The sequence below is a fragment of the Nicotiana sylvestris genome, chromosome 5, assembly GCF_000393655.2.
Source record: "Nicotiana sylvestris chromosome 5, ASM39365v2, whole genome shotgun sequence".
Classification (NCBI taxonomy): domain Eukaryota; kingdom Viridiplantae; phylum Streptophyta; class Magnoliopsida; order Solanales; family Solanaceae; genus Nicotiana; species Nicotiana sylvestris.
The window spans coordinates 66,590,668-66,598,704 of NC_091061.1; positions in this window are offsets into that span (position 1 = coordinate 66,590,668).

An 8,037-nucleotide genomic window follows, 5' to 3' on the forward strand; every position below is an offset into this window, starting at 1 on the left:
TTACTTCAGAAATCCAAACGGGTTAAATTGACCCAAGGATATAGACCAAACTAAATGAGCTACATTTGCGGGACAAATGAACAACAGACCAAAGCCCAATTTCTTAAAACTAAGACCCTAGCTAAATTACTACTATCTGACACAACACACAATAGAGGGAATTAACTGAATTGCTAGACTAATTAAGAAAGGACCCTGAACATAATCATACATGCATGACAAAACCCAGAAGCGGAGATGAAGCAAAAACAAAGAATAAAAAGATAAACAACTAAACAAAGCAGACAAAGATGATACCTGAACATCAACCAGAAAGCCAATTCCACAAACTTTGCAGGGTTTTTCAAATTTTTGACCGGAATAGCCCTTAATCGTATATTTTCATGTGAAAATACACGAATAAAGTCTGTTGCGGTCTGAAACCTTCATCAGACTCCAAGATTTGAGGAGTTCTGGGCAGATTCGAAAGAACTCAGTCCGAGATTTAGAAAAAGGGGAGTGGGGTGGTTATAGGGTGTGGTTTTGGGTAGGGTCGGGGTAGGCGCCGCCATCAGAGGCTGGGGATTTGGGGGGCAGTTCAGCTAGGGTTTTCCTTCAAATCCAGATTCGAGCCATTCTGGGTTGATTCGAGGGAAGGGACTTGTAGATTCAGAGAGAGGAGGAGGAGGGGGTGTTTGGTGTAAGTTTGGTGGCGGTTCACGGTGGCGCCGCCACCGGACGGTGGGGAATTCTGGGGTGGCTACTAGGGTTTGGGGGGGAAGTTTCTGAAGTCAGGACGATGAAATAAGGGGGGGGGGTGCGTTCGGACATATATATACTTCCCAGGTTTATGTTCTGAGCCGTTCGATCAAGTGGAGATCAACAGCTCAGATTGATGCTGATCGAAACAACGTCATTTTGTTTGAGGGAAGGATCCGGACCGAGTCAGGCGGGTATTGGGCTACGTTGGGCGGGTACGAGGGGGGAAATTGGGCTGAATGGGGGCTTAAATAAAGGGCCCAATCCGAATTTCCCTTTGTTTTTTGAATCTTTTCTTCTTTTTTCAATTTCCAAATTTCTTTTCTTTTCAAAATTAGAAATAAATCCTAAATTAATTATTAAAACTAATATTATCCTATCAAATTAAACTAATTAACCTTTAAAAATAATTACCATACTAATTAGATACCAAATTAAAGAAAGCTAACAAAATTCGAGAAATTAAAACTAAAATGCAAAAATGAACTATTTTTGTGATTTTTCCATTTTTATAAAACATTTAATTACTAATTATTTCAAACATGCAAAAAATTAAATCCTAAATGCAAATGCAGCATATTTTGTATTTTCTCATCAATTAAAATGCACAAACAAAATGCCAACAACTAACAAGAAATGCCACAAAATCCGACAAAATTGCAAACACTGACAGAAATTATTTTGTTTTGAATTTGTTGGAGTAATACATATAGGGCAAAAATCACGTGCTCACAGCTTCCCCTCTTTGCCCGGAAACACGAAGAGTTTTCATGCAAAGATAAGTGAGCGGATACGAGCGATTTTTGCTCGTTTGAATACTCCGCGGGAAGCATTTTTGGAAAGATTTGACGGCACCCTGATTCTGAGGTTGCCTACATATCCTCAGCTAAAAAGGAATCAGGTCAGTGTAGTTCAGGAATGTCTGGTAGCTGGGACTACCATGAAGCTGGGATTTCATTGCTGTTGTTGCTGCTACTGCTTGCTGAACCCCCTTATTACGCCATGTCAAAATAAAACAAGAAGCTAGACTAGACTATGATCTATGGATTACAAAAATCCTATCTATATCTTCAAACTTGATCTTGTGCTTCTTGTTGCCTTGTTGTTCTCCATTCTTTCGGAGACATCCGTTTGGTGCCACCTCGAATTGTAAACTGTGATGTTTTCCCTATCTTCAGGTGGGTGCCTGACTGCTGAACTTGATATGTATTCCTTGCTCTCCAGGCGGGCTCCTGACTGCTGACTTGAAAGTATTTCCTGCTCTCCAGGCGACTCTTGACTTTGACATAGACAAAATAAAGGATTTGAAAGCTCAAACATAAATTGTACTCCCTTGTTCTCCAAGCGGGTTCTTGATTGCTGACTTGAAAGTATTCCCTGCTTTCCAGGCGGGCACCTGACTCCAACTTGAAATGTATTCCCTGCTCTCCAGGCAGGATCCTGACTTCAAAATAGACAAAACAAAAGAATTTGGAAGCTAAAATTTAAATTGTACTCCCTTGTTCTCCAGGCGGGCTCCTGATTTCAACTTGAAATGTATTCCCTGCTCTCTAGGCGGGCTCCTGACTGCTGACTTGAAAAGTATTCCCTGCTCTCCAGGCGGGCTCCTGACTGCTAACTTGAATGTATTCCCTGCTCTCCAGGCGGGCTCCTGACTTCAACTTAAAATGTATTCCCTGCTCTCCAGGCGGGCTCCTGACTTCAAAATAGACAAAACAAGGAATTTGAAAGCTAAAATTTAAATTTTACTTGAATGTCTTCTCCCTGTTCTCCAAGCGGGTACCTGATTTCAACAAAATAGACAAAACAAAGAAAAATTTTCTGCCCCAGTTTGGTAACTGGGCACATATGTGAGTGTTAAACTTAATCATATTACCAAATATTATTAAGAATTTGAAAGCTAGGTCCCATTATGCAGGGGGTCCTGACAAATCTTAACTAATGACAATTTTAAATATAAGTTATATCTTTTAAAGGTGAGACTTCTGCTAAATCTTGCTATCTAAGAGAATCTTTAAACTATTCCCCATTATCCAGGAGGGTCCTGAAAATCAAAGGTCAAATTTTATCTTAAGGGTGACAACTTTGATGTCTGAATTATACTACCCTACAACAGAGTTTACGCTAAATGTTGTTATCTAATCGAAATCTTAAAGCTACGTCCCATTATTCAGGAGGGTCCTAGAAACTCCTAATTGAATCCTATCTCGAACATGAAACCAACTTATATTCTTTTGGGATACATTTATGCTAGATTATGCTATTTCTAAACTTTAAACTAGGTCCCATTTTCCAGGAAGGTCCTGAAAATCAAAACAAACTTGTTTGGTGACTGCCTTTCTCCACAGAGAGTTTCTCCGGAACAACCGAAATTTCCTGCCCCTGTTTCAATCAAAGAAAATTTGTCAGTTTAAAATGGTGGTTAGCTGATGGCATTCTTGCTGAAGACCTTTCCGCTGCATTGTTTTGTTCCGACTGGCTTCTCCAAGCTGGCCTCGACCGCTTTGACTTCCTGACTGACTTTCAAACCCTATGACTTTGACGAGCCGAGTGTTCTATACCCCAGCTGTTGTCTTACCTCTGACCTCTTTATCTGAACCTTTGCATCTCCCATGACATTACCAATCCATTCCACCGATGAAACTTCCTGTGATTCCTTGTACCCCTCCCTTACATCATGTTATCCTTAGTATGCTTTGACCATTCCGTGCTTTGCAATTTTGGGAAGTTGGTAGTGAGCTTTGAAATCCTTTTCACTTGATTTGGACAAGATTGACATTGAAACATCTTTAGATAAATACCCAAAAGAAAATGAAATGCAATGACTTTGCGGGTTAAGGATAAGAAGAATCCAAAACCAGATGACTGCTACAAAGGGAAAAAGAAAAAGAAACTTATCTGAGTGGAACAGCTAGTACCAATGATCATGACATGCATTTCAGATTAATCGGCCCAATCTGTCCAACCAATCAACTTTCAGTTGCCGTACTTCGTTGCCCTCTGAATTTCCATGACCTGATTACTTTACCCAAACCTTGACCTTGTTCATCCTATGGTGCCTTGAGAGGTTTTCACCAGCATACCTCTTTCATTCGTTCATCTCCCAACTCACTTTCGCCTTACGGTGCCCGTGAGGGTTTTCACCAATAAGACTCTCTCATTTTTCTCTCAACTCTCATCGCCTTACGGTTCCTGCGAAGGTTTTCACCAATAAGACTCTCTCATTTTTATTTCTCTCAACTCTCGTCGCCTTACGGTGCCTGTGAAGGTTTTCACCAAAAAGACTCTCTCATTTTTATTTTTCCTGCTTGAACCAGAGTGTTGCCCCTGACATGAATTACATTTACCTGCTCGACTTGGCATCTCTCAAAGGCTGATCGGAAGGTCATTATTTGGACCGTAACGTGGGCTTTTAGATAGGGTTAAAAAGAAAGGATATCAAAGGCTCAAACTAATTCACATGGGTTTAGAATTACAACTTTCGGAATCGTATTTCTTACAACAACCACGACTTCTTCCCCAGTTTCTTGCTTGGGGACTTTTGGATTTTTATTTTGATGAGACCGAACCGTGAGGCTGCCTACGTATCCTTAAAAGGAATCAGGTCAAACGTAGTTCATGTCATAGAAATTACTTTGTCGTTGTGATCTTTCTTTTCTTCCTTTCTTTTTTCTCTCTCTCTCTCTCTCTTTTTCTTCTTTTATTCTTCTTTTCTTAATTTTCTTTTTCTCTCTATTCTCTTTTTGCTTTTCTCTTTTGTTTCTTTTCTTTCTTTCTTCTCTCTTTTCATTTTTCTTCTCCTTTTCCTTTCTTGTTCGTTCTTTCTTTTCTTTTCACTTACTTACTTTCCGCACTTGCGTTTCTGAATTGTGCCGTTGATCCCGAAAGAGGGGTATGAAAGAAAATAAATAAGGCTCAAAGGGGTGACAAGGGATAAGGTGTCTAGATAGCAGAACAAAATGCCTTCGTTATTTTAATCTTTAAAATATGCCAAATACAAACAAGTACAATCAAACAAAGAAATATTACATAGTATCTTTTGACTGCGTCGGAATTGATAGCCATTTCTACACATTTGCCTTCTATATCTGTCAAATACGTTTCAACACTAACTGACCCACTTCGAACTTCCGTGAACGTACCTTCTTGTTATATGCCCTCGCCATTCTCTGTTGGTACAATTGGCCGCGACATACTGCTGCCAATCTCTTTTCATCAATCAGACTTAATTGCTCCAAGCGGGTTTTGACCCATTCAACATCATCAATTTCTGCCTCAGCGACAATCCGAAGGGATGGGATTTCAATTTCTGTGGGTATTACTGCCTCCGTGCCATACACCAACAAATAAGGAGTGGCCCCTACTAAAGTACGGACAGTAGTGTGATAACCCAGCAATGCAAATGGTAGTTTTTCATGCCACTGCCTAGAACCTTCCACCATTTTTCAAAGTATCTTCTTTATATTCTTGTTGGCTGCCTCGACTGCTCCATTCGCCTTAGGGCGATACGGGGTGGAATTGTGACGTATAATCTTAAACTACTGATATGTCTCTATCATCAGATGACTGTTGAGGTTAGAGCCATTGTCCATGATGATTACCTTCGGAATCCCAAACCGACAGATGATATTTGAATGCACAAAATCGACCACTGCTTTCTTGGTCACATATTTGAAAGTTTTTGCTTCAACCCACTTGGTGAAATAATCGATGGCTACCAGAATAAACCTGTGTCTGTTTGATGCTGCTGGTTCGATTGGCCCAATGACATCCATGCCCCAAGCAACAAAAGTCCATGGTTCAGACATTATATGTAACTCAGATGGTGGAGAATGAATCAAATCTCCATGCACTTGGCACTGATGACATTTACGCACAAAACCGATGCAACCCGCTCCATACTGAGCCAGTAATAACCTGCTCGGAGAATTTTCTTTGCCAGAACGTACCCACTCATATGCGGTCCACAAACTCCGAAATGTACCTCGATTATGATAGCTGTAGCCTGTCTTGCATCTATGCATCTTAGCAACCCCAGATCTGGAGTTCTTTTGTACAATATCCCTCCACTGAAGAAAAATACGCTTGCCAATCGTCGAATTGTTCTTTTCTGATCACCTGTGGCCTGTACCGGATATACTCCCATCCGGAGGTATTCTTTGATATCATGGAACCATGGCTCCCTATCAAGTTCTTCTTATACCATATTATAGTAAGCATGCTGATCACGGACCTGAATCTACAAAGGGTCAATATAAGCTTTATCTGGATGATGTAACATTGACGCCAGAGTGGCCAAAGCATCGGCGACTTCATTACGTATTCTTGGGATATGCCTGAACTCTATTGACTGAAATCGTTGACAAAGATCATGCAAACACTATCTGTACGGTATGAGTTTCAAATCCCGTGTTTCCCATTCTCCCTGAATTTGGTGCACCAGGAGGTCCGAGTCACCCAAGACCAAAACTTCTTGGACACCCATATACACAGCTAACCTCAAACCTAAGATACATGCCCCGTAAGAGGGTAGTGCTGCCCTTTTTCAGAAATAAGTACTGCTCTTATCCCCACGCCCTTCATATTTGCGGCTCCGTCAAAGAAAAGCTTCCATCCAGGCTTATCGCCTTATTCTAACTCATCAATGTGCATCACCTCTTCATCAGGGAAATAAGTTTTCAAAGGTTCATAATCTTCATCAACCGGGTTCTCGGCCAAATAGTCCGCCAAGGCCTGTGCTTTTATTGTAGTTCGGGTCACGTAGACAATGTCAAACTCTGTGAGCAGGATCTTCCACTTTGCAAGCCTCCCTATGGGCATAGGCTTCTGAAAGATATACTTCAATGGATCTAAGCGAGATATGAGGTAAGTAGTATAAGATGACAAATAATGTTTCAACTTCTGCGCCACCCAAGTTAGGGCGCAACATGTCCTCTCAAGCTGGGGGTACTTAACCTCGTACGGTGTGAATTTCTTGCTGAGATAATATATGGCCTGCTCCTTCCTGCCAGTGATATCATGTTGACCCAATACACAGCCAAATGAATTGTCCAATACCGTCAAGTATAGAATCAAAGGTCGCCCTGGTTCTGGAAGGACTAACATGGGTGGATTTGATAAATACCCCTTTATCCTATCAAACGCCTCCTGACATTCATCTGTCCATCTGACCGCAATGTCTTTCTTTAACAGCTTGAAGATGGGCTCACAAGTTGTCATGAGCTGAGCGATGAACCTGCTGATATAATTCAATCTCCCCAACAAACTCATCACCTCGGTCTTGCTCTTCGGAGGTGGCGATTCCTGGATGGCCTTGACTTTTGATGGGTCCAATTCAATACCCCGGCGGCTGACTACGAACCCCAGCAACTTTCCAGATGGCACCCCAAAAGCACACTTTGCAGGATTAAGCTTGAGATTGTACCTGCGAAGCCTTCGGAAGAATTTCTTCAGATCCCTGATATGGTCAGACTGCTTCCTAGACTTCACGATCACATCATCCACGTACACCTCGATTTCTTGGTGTATCATATCATGGAATATTGTTGTCATTGCCCTCATGTAGGTTACCCCAGCATTTTTCAAACTGAATGGCATAACCCGATAGCAATACGTTCCCCATGGCGTGATGAATGTCGTCTTTCCTCATCTTCCTCGTCCATTAAGATCTGATGATAACCCGCGTAACAATCCACGAAAGAACCAATCTCATGTTTGGCACAATTGTCGATCAAGATATGGATGTTCGGCAACGGGAAATTGTCTTTGGACTTGCCTTGTTGAGATCTCGATAGTCAACACACACCCTAGTCTTGCCATCTTTCTTCGGTACAGGCACAACATTGGCTAACCAGGTGGGATACTGGGTGACCCGAATGACTTTGGCATCGAACTACTTGGTGACTTCTTCCTTGATTTTTACACTCATATCCATCTTGAATTTTCTCAACTTCTGCTTGACAGGAGGGAATGTCGGGTCCGTGGGCAACTTATGAACCACTAAATTAGTGCTTAGGCCCGGCATGTCGTCATAGGACCATGCAAAAACGTCTTTGTACTCGAACAGTGCTTTGATTATCTCCTCCCTGAGTTGGGGTTCCAGATGGACACTTATTTTGGTTTCACGAACATTTTCTTGGTCCCCTAGATTAACTGTTTCTGTCATTCAAATTGGGTTTGGTCTTTTCCTCAAAATGACTTAGTTCCTTACTGATTTCTTCATAGGCCTCATCATCATCAAATTCCAACTCGTCATCGCACTCAATTTATTGTATTATTATTTCAGAGTTAGATTGGCTT